This window comes from Hevea brasiliensis, chromosome 13 (assembly GCF_030052815.1).
Source record: "Hevea brasiliensis isolate MT/VB/25A 57/8 chromosome 13, ASM3005281v1, whole genome shotgun sequence".
NCBI classification, from domain to species: Eukaryota; Viridiplantae; Streptophyta; class Magnoliopsida; order Malpighiales; family Euphorbiaceae; genus Hevea; species Hevea brasiliensis.
The window spans coordinates 19,203,405-19,220,086 of record NC_079505.1 but is presented as its reverse complement, the minus strand read 5'-3'; the positions used below and the strand labels follow the sequence as shown (position 1 = coordinate 19,220,086).

General features: G+C 18.7%; 1 protein-coding gene across 5 annotated transcripts in view; it reads left to right on the top strand.

The window, feature by feature from the left end:
* The window catches only part of LOC110641118 (calcium-transporting ATPase 8, plasma membrane-type), a 43,403-nt gene that overhangs the window by 1,402 nt on the left and 25,319 nt on the right, over positions 1-16,682 (top strand). For 2 of the 5 annotated variants that reach the window (XM_021792718.2, XM_058131943.1), the window contains exons 1-2: positions 10,384-10,721; positions 10,924-11,056. The gene's annotated coding sequence lies outside the window, so the exon portion shown is untranslated. Of the gene's footprint in view, positions 1-3,579; positions 3,639-10,379; positions 10,722-10,923; positions 11,057-16,682 lie in introns of those variants that run through there. The other 3 variants (XM_058131945.1, XM_058131946.1, XM_058131944.1) reach the window with 3 other exon arrangements.

Below are 16,682 nucleotides of genomic sequence, written 5' to 3'. Positions count from 1 at the left end.
TTTTATATTTTTATTTTATTTACTATTTAATTTTTCAGTCATTTTAAACATTAATTTAAATTTCATGTAGTTGATATAATTTGAAAAGTACAACTACGTAATCTTATATTTTCTAAAGGTTTAAAACTCAATTTCACTCATGTATTTATTGGAAAAGTTCAATTTAATCATTTTTAATATTTTATCTAAATTAGTCTAGAATTTTCAATTTAAATTCAATTTATCTAAAAAAAAATTAAGAAATTTAACTTTTTTATAGTTAGATTTAAGTCATTTTATTTTTTATTATTATTTTAATTTTAATTTTCAAAATTATTTATTTTAATTTTATATATTATATATTATATTATTATTATTATTATATATTCCATATTTATATTAAATATTATTATTTAATATATAAATTATTCTATCATATAGAACTTAGAAATTTATATATTTATATATTATTTTATTGTATTTTATTATTATTTTATTTAATATATTATAAATAAAAAATAGGAGCTATAATGAACAGTACAATAGCAACAAATGTAAGAATATTTACTTTCATAATTGTTTCGTTTTTCTTTACTTTGCCATAACTCGGGATTTAATCCCATAGAGATAATAAGTCTTTTATCTTTAAACTCAGCGGGATGATTTCCATTTCGATGATATCGAGTTTGATTAATATCATAAATAATAATATCTGAACTATCAAATCGATTTATTTTTTGGAATTGAATAGTATACATAGAAAAATTATTTATTCATACCAAATTCAAAAAATGGGTTATTGATTCAATTGAGAATTTTGTTACTTTATTTTTATTTATTATATTTTTATCGTATTCTTTATTTTCTATTAAATTTTTGAATTTTATCCTATAAATTAAGAAATTAAATTTCTTAATTTTTTATTTAAATAAGAAAAAAAAAATTTAGCCCCTAAATTTTAATTGTATTAAATTAATTTTAATTTGAAATTTCTTAGTTATTTTGAATAAAAAGTTTAATTTTATATTTTTTAAACCTTAAATTATTTAGTCCCATAACATAATTTTTATCGCTTTTAAATATACTGACTAATAAAAAATTTAATTTAAATTGGATAGAGACTAAAAAATAAATGAAATAAAAATAAAAAGACTAATTAATATATTTTTTTAAATAAAAAGAATAATAATTAATTTTATTAAAATGTTATATGAAATTTCCTGTAATACGTTTCATGAAGTTGATATTTCTCCTTTCACGAAATTTCCTGTGATATCTTTCAATGAAAAAATAAGGAAATTAAATATGAGATTAAAAAACTTCTTTTTTATTGAAAAATAAAAAGCAAATAAATTGAAAAATCAAATCAATCAAGTTTTCCTTTCTAATGAGTAAGGTACTATTTTAGGGCTATTTGTTACTGCTGATATTGCCATTTGAGAAAAGTAATTTTTTTTTTAAATATTTTAAATATAAAAAAATAATTTCAAATTAAATTAATAAATTTTGATTTAAAAATTAAAATAATAAAATAATTTATTTAAAATGACCTTTTTAAAAATTCAAAATGAATTTTTTTTAAATGCTATTTTATTCATCCAATTTCAATAGCAAACAGAGCACTTACCCATTTTCCAAGCTCAATCAAAGTTGAATTTTTGATATTATCTTCTATCAATTTTCTTTAATAAATTGCACTTATATTTGTTATGTTTTAATTTTTTTTTCTCTAGTATTTCAGCAATTTTTATAGGAAGATAAGAACAGTTAAATAGATAGACACTTAAGTCTCTTTCTGTTTAATGAAAAAACTAAGCAGATACTTAAATTTCTTTTTATTTAATGAAAAAACTAAGTATTTAAAAAAAAAATGACTTTCCCTTTTGAAAAATGAAATTATTTTCTATTTTTTAAATTTTGATCATCTTATTAAAATGTGAAACAATGAAAAGCATCATTTTAAAAATTACTTTTTATAAAAAAAATTTTTATATATAGTATTTTATGTGAAATAAACGTAATTTTAAATATCAAACTATTAATTAAAATTTGGCTTAATTAACACTCATTTTGGTTATTGAGCTTAAAAAATAATTTGGCTTTTTTTTTTTAAATTTAGATGCTATTAAAATTATTTTATTATATTCAAATTCTCATAATTAAAATATATTTAAATTAAAATTAAAATTAAAATTTATCAATGAATTTAGTTTAATGATATAGAATATTTTTAAGGGCTATAAAATTTTAAATTTAAATTTCAATTAGAATTAATTATAAAAAAAATTAAAATTCAAAAATTTAATAAATTTTTTAAAATATTTTTTTTTCTAAAATCAACTTAAACAATAATACAAGTTATTATTTAGTGTCAGTATTTTAATGAAATTAATTATTTAGTTTCTATATTTTAAAAAAATACTATTTAATCTATTTATTTTGGTTAAATTAATTAGTTAAAATCTATATTTTGAAAAAATATATTGATTAGTCCCTATAATTTAACTTCGTTAACTATTTAATCCTATAATTATTTTTTAAACTTAAACTACCTTGTCATTTCTTTCTTATTTCTCTTTTTATTTTCTCTTATTTCTCTCTTTATATATTTCTTCTCCTCCATGCTTGTACATTTTCTCCCCCTCATTCTCTATTTGATTTCATATGTTGATAAAAAAGATATAAGCGATCTATACGAAAAAATAAATTAATTTCCTTAAATTTATAAGTAATTAAGAAAAATTATTTTTCAATAGAGAAAAACACAAGAATAATGTCCAAAAAAATTAAAATTAAAAAAAATATAAATTCAGATATGATTTCTATATAGTAAAATTTTTATTTGTATCCAATAACATGTATTTCAAAATACTATATTTTCAAAATACATATATCAACTAATTAATTTTACTAAAATATAAGAACTAAAAAGTAGTGTTTTTCAAAAATTGAAAATCAACTAATTAGTTTTCTTAAAATAAATAAACTAAATAGTAATTTAAATAGTATGAATAATGAAAAATTTAACAAAATGAATAAATAATTTAAAGGAAGTAAAATACAGAGACTAAATAATTTGTTTCATTAAAATACCCAAATTAAATAATAATTTTTCTTAAACAATAATATCAAACAGTGTCTTTTGTAATTTTTCACTAATTACTTAAAAAAAAAGAAAAAAAAAAAAATGGGTTGCGGAGTCTTTGTCTTCAAGTTGGTTGTTTCCTCTTTCCTATCTTCAGCCATAAACAACGCATGATCGCTGATGTACTAAAGCAGACAGCACCTCCTTCCTAGAAATTTCTTCAAGGAATTTAATATAATATACCTTTGGAATTTTTTTTTTTTTTTTTCCGAATAGCTTTAGAAATTAAAGAGTAGCTGTAGGTCTCTCAAATATGCATATATTCTCCTCTTTTATAATTTTTTTTCTGATAAAACAATAATGGTTTACCTGCTACTTGCTTTTATCTCTATATATTTATAGCAGCAGAGAGTGAGTGGTAGAGAATCAATCTACCTCTGATTCTCGCCTTTCTGCTGCATGTTTTCTTCCTCTACTTTCTTCTTGAATCCTCACATTTTCTGCAACATAACCAGATAAAAAGGAACACTCACAGCCAAAGCAGAAACTTTTTGTTTCCTTCCAGCCTTTCCAGGTAAGCTTAAGTATTCATATCTGCATTCAATTTAGTCTCTGTACAAGTTTAATTTAATGCATTTTTAACTTTTTATCTAAACTAGCTTTATTTGAGTTCAATTTAATTCAAAAATTGAAATTTATGAAATAAATTTCTAAAAAATCTAAAAGTTCAATTTCTTAATTTTAAAACTAAATTTCTTAATTTCTTGAATTAGTCTCAAAAATCAAGAAACTCAATTTCTTAATTTTTCTTTATTTTTAGGTTTAATTGAATATAAATTAAAAATTTTGAACTAAATTAAATAAAAATTTAAAAATAAGTTAAATTAAACTTTCCTAATAAGTATAAAAATGTAATTAGACTGTAAGCCTTTTATCATCAGAACAAGAATATTTCAGCATTTGGCATCTCTTCTTTGCTTCTTTTTTTCACCACTAGTAGCATATAAAAGGAATCAGATTATCTTTCCATCCATTGATTTTTGTTTGTTTGTTTGTATAATCAAACCATGAGCGAGAATGTCAATTCAAATCTTAAGAACAGAGTTTTAGATTAATCAGTTTAATTTCAATTATCAAAACTCAGCATTAGCAAAAATTACCAGAAATTAAACGTTTATGTATATTGTATTGGGAAGGTCGTGAAGAAACTAATGCTTTGTTTGGGTGAAAATAATAGGGAGGAAAAGAAAGGAGGTCAACACAAAATGCTATTTCCACAGTTAAAAGATATCCTAATTCAGCAACGAATGGGATATATTTTTTAATATATTTTTTTTAAACATAGGATTAAATTATTAATTTTATGATAATATATAGATTAAAGAGTAATTTTATCCTTTATCTTAAAAATATTATATTAAAATAATATATAAGACTAGATAGTTCCCCCTATGTTCTCCACTCTCCCTTTTTCTCCCCACATGTTTGAGAATGTGCCAAAATATAAGAATGGATAAAAATAGAATATTCCTCCTTACTAAAAGATATATAAGAAAAACTTATCTACAATTAACTTATTATAAATTTAAAATATAAATATTTAAATTTTATTTATTATATATATAAATTTCATCATACATATAATTATATTTTGAGTCTATTACATATCAGATTTAAGTAAAAATTTATTATAAATACATTAAGATTATGTATTTATGTCGAGTTTGACTAATTCTATTCAATTTTTATTTCAAATTTCATTTTAAATTATAAATCGATATGAATTCGTTTTTAAATTTGATTTTTGTTTCGATAACTTTTTGTGTAACTCGTGTTTAAATTCAGTTTCTATTTTAATAATTTCTTATGTGTGATTATATTAATTTTAAATTAAATCGATAAAAATTAAAATATATTTATAAATGCAAATTAAGTAATTATGTAAATAATAACAATCAATGAAACTTGAAATTAAAACATGAAACTTTTTTATTCTCATAATTTTTTATTAATTAAAATGTGAAGAGAAAAATACTACATAACATAGACACATTAAACTTTTTCTCTCCAAATATTGTGAAATTTATTAAAATTATTAAATTGTCCTCAATTTCAATTCTATATATATTTTATTAGATTTTGAGTGACAATTTTGCCCTTTATTATGGCAAACATGTCTTCTACTCCATCAAATAAATGAAATACCCCCAATTATTCATATAATTACAATTTTACTCATTATTTTCTTAAATATTATTTTTCTTTCAATAGTTATTTTTTAATTTATTTTAATGAATTTTAGGTGATATTTTGCATTATATCAATGATATTACTTATTTATTATAATTTATATTTTTAAAATTATATAATATAATAATAAATATGTAAATGTGATATTAGTTAGAAATTTAACAATTAATATCTCTCATTTTTCCTTTGGTGTTTAGATTCATATCATTAGTAATGGGCTTTCATAATCTAAGGCTTTGTTTTGAATTGTAATTTACAGGCCAAAAAATTATTTGAAAATTGTATTTAATTATTTTAAAATTTTATAGATAAAAATATAAAATTTAAATTAATTCTTAATACCTTTAAATACTATATTTAAAAATATTTCTCATAATAATATTAAATAAAATTTAAATATTAATTAATTTAAAAGTAGAGGATAATAACGTGATTTAATAATAATATAAAGAATTATATTTTTAATTTTTTTTTTATTTTCTCTCTCTTATCCAAACATTAATATATATAAAATTTCACATGTGAACAAGTTTTATAATGTTTGATTAAATATTTATATCAATATTTATAAAAAAAATTAATTAAAATATATATAATAAATGTATAAATATAAATATTTAATTTAAGTTGATTTAGCATGGGTCAACGTCATTAAAGACAAGACAATAAGAATTTAAGTACATGCTTAACCAAGTGGCAAAGAAGGAGAAGCCCATCAGCCTAAATTCTCATAAGAATTATTTTCTTCCTAATTTTTTTTTTAATTTAGCAATATTATTTTTTTAGAAATTAAATTTAACTATATTAATGTCCTCTTTATTTCACAATAATTATTTTAGAAAAAAATATTTTGCATATATTTTTTCTCATCCTTATCAAAGAAAATAATTTATAATTTTCCCATCTCATTTCATATTTAAATTATTATTTTCTAAAGAGTAATTATATAAATGAATTAAAAAAAAAAACTTTCTTTAAAAGGAAGAAGGGGAAAATGCATAATAATTTCGTTTATTTTAATTTTTCAATTTTTTTTATTTTGGAAAAATTCAAAATTTTATCAATTTAGACAAATTTTTTAATTTTCTATAATTTTAATTTTATTCAATACTTAATTGAATTGAGATATGGATATGAAAGGAGGAAATTAAAAACGTATACACTCAACCAATCAAAAATTAAAATATCATATTTATAGATAGACCTTATCGTATTTTTCAATTTCATAAGACCCCATATAATTTTAAATTATATGTCAATTTCAAATTTTATGGATGTATACACCAGAATTTCCTCAAGCTAAACTTAAATGTAAACACGTAGATTTTTCCACAATAATTTCGTTTTTTTTTCAAATTTTATATATTTTCTTATTTTAGAAAATTTATTCAAAATTTTATCAATTCATACAATCTTTTTGTTGAATTTATTTTAATTTTCAAAGATTTAATTGAATTGAGACGTGGCTATGAAAGAATTCAACTTGGATTAATTTCTTCGAGCTAAACTTAAATGTCAATATGTCGACGTGTTTTTTATAAGTTATATCATATTTGACAATAGCTTTTAAAGTCGTGTTTAGTATTTTGATTATTTTTTTTATTTATATTATTAGATGATTAGCATTTTGAACAGATAAATAAGATAATACTATTAAAATAATACTATTATTTTTACATTTAACAGTTAATTTAATTGATATATTTTTTAATATTTTTATTTTAAATAACTATATAAATAATTAACCACTAACGCCTAACAGTTAGTGGAATAATTGATAGCTATTAAAATAGATAATATTATTGAACAAGGTTTTAGTGTAGAGTTTTTTTTTTTTATCTTTTATAAATTTATTTTTATATTTATTTTTATATTATTTAAAAATAAATTTAAAAATTCAAGGATATTGCAACAACCAACGACCCGTGAGTTATTTAGGAAAAAAAAAAAAAAAGACCCGTGACTTTTTTAATTTCTTCCAAGAGCCACAGTTGAATGGATCCTTATCTTTGACTTCTAAATTGCATTATTATTTGCTTATATAATTAAATGAGTAAATTTATTAAAATTTATTTTCTTGATTTTTCAAAAAAAAAATACATATATATATATTGAAAATTTAAATTAAAATATAATATACTCAATAATATTAAAATCACCTTTAAAATTAAAAATTATAAATTTTAAAAATTAAAATTTAAGCAATATAAAAATCATATACTAGATATCCATGCATGGGGAAGTATAATACTTTAGTGAAAGAATATATTTTATATTTATAATAATCTTTTATGCAAATCTAAAATATATTGTTAATAAATTAATTTTACTCATTAAATCAATAATATTCTCATTTTAAAGTCAAATTAAATAAAAAGAATTCTTTAAAAAAAATCATTGAATTAAATAAAAAAGTTGATTTTAATATCAATGTCTTAAAAAATATTTTATTGTGATTTTGAAGATTGTTTTAGTGTAACATTTCAAGTGAAATTAGTTGACAATTATCATTATTTTAGTCTCTGTTTATTTCGTAGAAATTAATTTATATAAAATAAAAATAATTTAATTTTACTTTTAATTAAAAAAATATTTTTTATTAACTTATTTTTTTAAATATCTCAAATATTAGAAAATATAAAAAAAAATTTGTCATAAAATAAACAAAACCTTAATTTATTGAGGACTTTAGAAATTTAATGAGTCTTAATAAATTAAGATTCTAAAAAAATTTATTAATAATATAGAATTGTTCAGCTCTTATATATATATATATATAAAATTCAATAATAGTTAATAATTTAATATAATCTATCAACAAGTGATTAAATGAGAATGTAAAATTGATTTCCAAATGAATTTTACCTATAAAGTTAAGAATTTAAATCTTAAAATTATAATTATTAAGAGTATTTTACCTAAATATTAATCTGGTCTATATGAGAAAATCACAAATTTAAATAAAAAAATAATTTAATATAATCTAATTTATTTTAACTACTCCATTATGCATTTTCTTTGAAGTTTAAAGGCTTACTTTTCTACCTAGAAACAGATGTTCTATTCACAGTCTATTAGTTAAAGATTAGATTTTTTGACTTTTTTAAATTACTCTAATAGTAATTTATTAAAATAATGATTATCACATTTTTAAAATATAATAAAAGATTAAATTATGAAATAATTATTTAGAGAAGTAATATTTTAAATTAAAAATAAAATTAACTCTATTAAATATAAAATAAGTATTTTATTTTCATTACATTTCATGCAAAAAATTAGCAAGCATATTTGAGGACCCTTTTAAACATGTAAAATATATATTTGACATTTTATGATTTTTATCTTGGTAATAAGATAAGTAAAATAAATCCATAAAATAGAAAAAATGTTTATTATTTTTAAGATAGTTTTATTATTCAATAAACTATTATTAATTCATCTAGTTATAATTATTATCTACAAAATAAAATAATTATAAAATTTTTATTGAAAAATAATGCAATGTTTGAGAAAGTTTTTTAAATTTTTATATTTTGTTCAAGATAAGATAGAGGAAAGTAATATTTTTAGAGTGTGTTTCTCTTAAGTTATAAGTTGATTAAATCAACTTATAAGTTTTAAAAATAAATTAATATCTTTATTTGTAATAATTTTTAAATTTATAAATTAAACTTATAAGTTTAAAAAAATAAGTTAGAGGAATCTAATTTTTTATTTTAGTGTTCATAAATCATGTGTTTAGAAGTTAATTTAATCAAATATTTTACTATATTATTCTTATTTAATTTTTAAAATTTTATTTAATATTATTTTTAGTCATTTTAATAATAAATATACTTACAAATTATTTTTTAAAACACATTAACTATTTATCAGTCGCTTATAAATATTTTAATTAAATATATAATTAATTAAAATTTTAAAAATTTATAAATTTAAATTAACTTATAATAAATTAATATTTATAAGTTCAGCCAAATATTTTCTTAATTTAAATTTTTTAAAGTAAGAATTTCAATATTTTTAAATTTTTATAATTTTTATTATTTATAAGGAAGCAAAAGTTATTTAAGATTTTAAAGAAAAAAAAAAACTTTTTAACTTCCTTAATTTAAGAATTTTTTTCTGAAAGGGCTTAATTTAGTAAGTTAAAAAAAAAAAGAGAGATTTTGAAAATTTTTAAAAATTTTAGTTTAAGAAAAAAATACATGTTATTCTAAATTTAAATTTAAAATTTTTAAATTTTAAAAGCCAAACAAGTCACTGTAAAGTTGTTAAACGACAAGAAGACTAGAACCGCCCAAAAATCAGTGGCTATGACATAGGATCTGCACAAATCTCCATGTTACCGAATCATCGACAGCGGTGGTAGGTTGGTCGGTCGGTGGTGGTCGGTGGAGCTTTCCCTTTTCCTCCCCAGTGAGTTTCCCGACATCCACCGCAGACCATGCTTAACTTTGAAAAAAGAAAAAAAATAAAGGAAAAAAACTATTAATATCAAGTTTCATGATAATTTCATTGAGAATGACAGCACGTTATGGTACCTTCGAGCACACGTTTATATAGTTAATTTTATTTTTGGCAAAAAGTTCAACTGCACCGTTATTTAATTTATTTTTAATTTTTTATTTAAATTAATTTAAAATTTTTAATTTAGTCAAAAATTAAAATTTATATATTAAATTTATTGATTTTATTAAAAAAATAAGAAATTTAATTTTTTAATTTTTAATGAAATTTAAAAATTTAATTTCTTGATTTTAAATTAAAATTTTTGATTTAATTTAAATAAAAAATTAAAAATCAGCTAAATTAAACTTCTTTTGAGGTTTAAGTTGTTTATTTTTTTTATAAAAAAAATCATAATATATTATTAAAAAATATTTTACACTTAAATAATATTTAATTTATGTATTAAAAATCATCAAATGGATTTGAAAAAGTGTTCAGTGATTAAAAAATACTGAAATAATTTTTTAAATTATTTTGTTCAAAAACATTTAAAATAATATTTTTTAAAAAAATTATTGCGAAATGGGGTAGCATAAAATTAGGAGAAGACTTCAGGAAAAGCAAATGAAATGATTTATCTAAGAAAAAGAGGGAAATTTCTAGTCATTTTCCATTAATTCCGAAGTGCAAGCTACGCCAACATCTCGTTATTTTAAGATTGTTTTCCAAGCTAGTCCAGACTTTTGGAACCAATAAAATCAAAACAATGTGATGTTCGTCCAATTCCATATCAGTAGGTGAAAGCTCAGCAACTCTGAACTCTTTATACTTTTCTTCATTTCCCATCTTCTCATTTTGTCCAATTTCAAGATTGTTGAGTTGGGTTGCTGCTGCCCTGTGAAGTTTTTCAAAGCAAGGTATAGATTTTGGAAATAAGGCAAGATTTTTACAGGTTTTAAAATTTTTTATTTTTCAATTTATCAAATCAGTAAATTTTTAATATTTTATCTTTCATTACTTTATTTTACCTTATTTTCAAAAATTTTATAGGCTTTATCTAAATATATTGTCAAAATATAGTATTCTGTCATTATTATTATTTTTTATTTAAATCTTTGGATTTTGGCATTAATCTTTATGGTTTATTTATGTAGGAGAAAAACATTGTTGCATTGGAGATTGATTGAAGTTGTCTCATGAAATTTTCTTTCATGAATCTTGGCGGTGTAAAAGAAAGAAAGAAATAAAGACTTCAAGAAAAAGAATTTATGTTCTTGCATCTCCCAGGTACGTACTTGCACTTTTCTTAATCCTCTCTTTCTTTAATGCAGCTGGAATTATATGTAGGGGACTGTGGAATTATATAATTAAAGAAAAATTATATTTAATTTTTTTAAAATTTTATTATTTATATATATAAAAGTTAGATAATTATAAATAATTATAAATGTTTTACAGTGGTGGAAATTATGGCAAGCATTCATTGACCATGACTGTAATAATGGCAAGCGGTGGGAAACAACATGATTATTATATTATTATTATTATTATTATTATTATTATATGTTTTGTTTTGTTTCTTATTAAAGAAATTCTAATAGAAAAAAATATGAATAAACTAATGAATATTGATTTAATACCCTTAATTTTAATTAAATTCAAACTTAAAATTTCATAATTTTAAAAATAATAATATTAAATTAACTAATATTAAAAATATATATATTTTTAAAAAATTAAATAACTAATATTAAAAATATATATATTTTTAATTTTACTATATAAAAAAATAATGATTTAAATTTATTATTAATTATTTCATATTTTATTTATTACTTTTATATATACAAAATTTTTTATCTCTCAAAATTTTAATGAATATTAGGTAATAAAAAGAATAAAAAATTATGAAAGATACAAAATAATTTTAAATTGATTAAATCATAAGATTATTTTCACTATTTTAAAATATTACTTTTTTTTATATCCTCTTAATATATTAAAAAATTTCATATATTCAAATATTATTATTAAAAAAATATTAATAATAACCTGAAAAGTATAAATTAAGATAGTGTAAAAGAAAAAAAAATTATGTGCATGTATTACATAAAATTATAAGTATCTAAAACAAATATATGGGAATATATTGTAACTTATCTAATAATATTAACAACTTGTTATAGTATTAAAAGTATAATTTTTAAATAATTTGTAACTTATATATGGAATTAGAGAATTAATAACTTAACTATAATTTAAAAAAATTATATAATTATTTAATAAAAATAGAGAGAATCAATGAAGTTACATGGTGTGTGTGTATATATATATATATATATAATATAACATAAAAATATTAACCAAAGTAATAATATTAGTAATTTATTAATTATATTATAAATTTATAAAAAATAAAATTAAATATTAATATGAATTTATAGTTTATCATAACTATGTAAATCAAATTTTATTTTATTTTCTCATAATTTATTATCTATCTAAAAATATATTTTTATTAAATGTATATTAAAATAAAATAAATAAAAATAAAATAATATTACAATAAATTAAAATTTATTAAAATATACAAAGGATAGGGTTTATGGTATAATTTTAAATTGTTTTATTAATTTTAATATATATGTATAATTTTTAAAATTTATAAATAAATAAAAAATTAAAAAATTTAAGAAACATTAAAATAAAAATTTATAAAATTTTGATAATTAAATAAATATTAATTAAATATATCTTATATTTTCAACCATTTAATTATGAAAATTAAGGTAAAAATAATAATAATAAAGATATTTAAGAAGAAAAAAAATAAAATACTTAATATAAAAGATAATAATTATATATTATAAAATATAATAATTTCTATGTAGTAGGTGTCATAAGGTAAAATTAAGAAAAAATCTATGCATATGATCCTGGTATGTGCTTACACTTTCTTGATCCTCTCTTTCTTTATTGCATTCTTTCTCAACATTTCTCATTTGTTCAAACATTTTCCTTTTTTTCTTTCTTGGCATCATAAAAAAATAAAAAATAATAAATAAAGTCAATCTTTCTTTTTTTTTTTTAGCCTGGAATCTTCTGGTTTGAACATGTAATGAAAATGTCAAGGCCAACAAAAAATTAATCAATGCTTTAACCAAAATTTCAACATTGATATCTTCTTTTTGAAGCTTGGAAGCCATTGTCACAATCAATTCAAGTAAAAAAATTGATGTATGCACACACCTAATAATTGCCTTTTTCTTTTTCTTTTTTCTTTTTTTTTTTTAAAGTGTGCCATGATTTTTTTCTTTTTAAATTCATTTTCTCTTAAACTCCTTTTATATAAAAAATATTTTTCATGAAGAATTAAAAATGGGTTTTAAAAAAAAAATAAGACCTATATTTTAATTTTAATTAAAAATTTTAACTTTATTAATTTATTTTTAAAATTTTTTACATTAGTTTCAAATTTTAGTAATTGAATTATTTGTATAAAAAATTGCTTAAATTGAAAATATTGAAAATTTAATTTTTCATAAAGTAAGCATTCAATTTGTAAATCTTATTTTCTAACATATTTTTTATAATGGAAATAATTATTATTTTGAGGATAATGGTTTCATAAAAAAATTACCATTTTATTTTGTTAATTATTTTTTATTTTGTCTCAAATTTTAATTTTATAAAATTTTAAAATGAACTTATATAAAATTAGGATAATATTCATAAATTTTCATACTTTTTGATACATATGTTTTTAAATTTTATTATTTTCTTACATAATTATAGCAATTATATATTTCATGTTTATAGTGGTGGCAATTATGGCATGCACTCATTGAATGTGATTGTAGTAATGGAAAGGGGTGGGAAACAACATGATGTTATTCTAAAAACACTTTATTATTATTATTATTATTATTATTATTATTATTATTATTATTATTAATTTAAAATATATTTTATTCACATAAAATAATTAATATAATTACTATTTATTAAAATTTCAACTTACACTGCAAATCAAAACAATTGAATTCAGATAATAATGTTTACTTATAAATAATCTATTTTTATTATTAGAATTAAATTATTTAAATTTATTAATGTTAAATTATTAATACAAATAAAAAAGTATTTTTTTACACTACTTATTATTTATTTTTACATAATTTAATATATATATATATATATATATGATTTATTTACTATTTCTTAATTTATGATATTTCTAATTAGATATATATTTACTTAAAATTTTATTAAATAAAAATTTAAATTGTAAATTGCAGTCAATGCATTACAAATCATAAATTCAAAAACAAAAATTACAAATAGGCAAACCCACAAATCAAATTATAAAAAAATGAATAAATGAATAAAATTGCCTTCCTCTTCAATAATCATGAGCTTGAAGAGAGGAGGGCAAAGAATAAGATAACGCAGAAAAAAAAAATCATTCTATTCAAAATTCAATAATAAGTTTAATATTTAAATTTATTTAAAATTCAATTAAAATTTATTATATTATTTAAATTTAATTTAAATTTAGTTATAATTATTTAAATAATATTTAATTTATAAATTTTAATTAATAATTTATATAAATTTTATAAATATTATTATAAAATTATATATTTAATTAATTATTTTTATAAACAAATTTAAAAAATACCCTTCAACACGTAGAATTCAAATACAATCAAACATAAGAATTTGATTGAATCGAAATATTTTGGCAGAGCCTACAATAACAAAATGCGAAAAGAATCAAGACAAGCAAACAACATCGACACCTTACAAAACTCTAACAAGTGGACTTGAAAATTTATTATCCATAATGATTATATTTTCATTAATACGGTTTTATTTTTTGAAAATTTAAGTAAATTCGAATAATATTTTAAGTAATTTTTCTGTAAGCATTTCGAATAAATAGAGTGATATTATTTCAAAGTAATCACTTTAAATATTTTGGTTCAACCTTTTAAGTAGATGAGGGATGTGAGGAGGGTGTTAATCACATGATTAAAGTCGGATGATTGAAGTAGAGACGTGCCACTTGAATTTTATGTAATCACAAGATTCCCAATAAGTTAAAAGGAAAATTTTATCGTACAACCATACGACCGGCTATGTTATATGATAGTGAGTGTTGGGCATTGAAGGAGTCGTATGCGTTTAAGATAAGAGTTGCAAAGATGACCGGCTATGTTATATGATAGTGAGTGTTGGGCATTGAAGGAGTCGTATGTGTTTAAGATAAGAGTTGCAAAGATGAGAATGTTAAAATGGATGATTGGTCATACTAGACTAGATAAAGTCCGTAATGAGAGTATTAAAGAAAAGATAGAAGTGATGTCAATTAAAGATAAGAAAAGGGAGATTGAAGTAATTTTGTAATGTGAAGCATAGACATACAGAATTTCAGTTAGACAAATAAAACACATTAAGTTAAATTAGAGGATAGAAAGTAGATCTAAATTAACTTAGAGAAAAATAATATAACATAAATTAGAATTATTATATATTTCTGATAATTTAATTCAAAATCGTTTAGAATGGAGAAAGCGAATCCATATAGTTGACCTTAAATTTTTTGGATAAAAATTTAATTAAATTATAATAAATTGATTTTTTTAATATAGAGATTTAACAATCACTGTTTTTTAAAACAAAAATATAAATTATATAAATTAAGCGGTTGCTATCGTGTCATTGTCTGGACGGCCATATGGCACTTCAGTCTATGTACGTGGCAACGTGCTACCAAATCCGCCACGTGCTTTCTTTTCATAAAATCCGAGCAAAGGGACACCTCTGCCGGAGAAGTCCCTTGTGCGCCGACCTTTTCTATATTAAAGAAAAAATATATTTTTTTTAACTTTTAAATGGTGAAAATTTTATTTATTTTTTTTTATTTGAAATAATTAAACGAAAAAAGTTAAGTGATATTTAGTATGATATAATTATAATTATAATAAAATTATAATTACACATCTAATTATATTATTTAATAATTAAAAATTTAATAAATATAATTATAATTAATTATTTTAAATTTTTTTGTTATTTATTATCTATATTATTATTACCAATTATTGCTCATATTTTGTCTTTCTTATCACCACCACAATCATCGCACAATCACTGTCACTATATTATTAATATCATTATTTAATCACCGCTATTACTATTTAATTACTGTAATTGGTATCATTGCTTGGCCATTATCATTATCACTATTATTACTTGTTTATTATAATTATTACCGCTTATTATTAACACTATAAATAAATAAATAAATATTAAAATAAAAATTATTATTATAATATATTATTAAATTTTTATTTTATAATTAAATATAAAAATATAATAATAATTACATTACATTATAATTTTGATTATAATATATAATTAATTATATTTACATAACATTATGCTTTATCAATATAGCCTTATTTATTTGATCGATTAAGAAAGTAAATTTTATAAAGAATGTGAAAAAGAATTTTGTTTAATTTAAGTAATTAAATTAAATGTTAAAAAATAAATATCCTATATTTTTTAGTGTAAGAGAAATAATAATGTTTGTTTTAATTTATAAATAGGTCAAATTAGATTATTAACTCTAAAAATAAACTGCTTTATTTATTTATAATTATTTTTAAATTTATAAATTAAATTTATAAGTTAAAAAAATAATAAGATAGGAGCTCAACTTTCATTTTAGTGCTTATAACGTTCTTTAGGATAAAATATTTTAATATATAATTCTCATTTAATTTTTAAAATTTTATTATTAATTTTAATTATTTTAATAATAAATATATTTATAAAGAATTTTTTTTTAAACAAATGTTTATCAGTCATTTATAAATATTTTAATTAAATATATAACTAATTA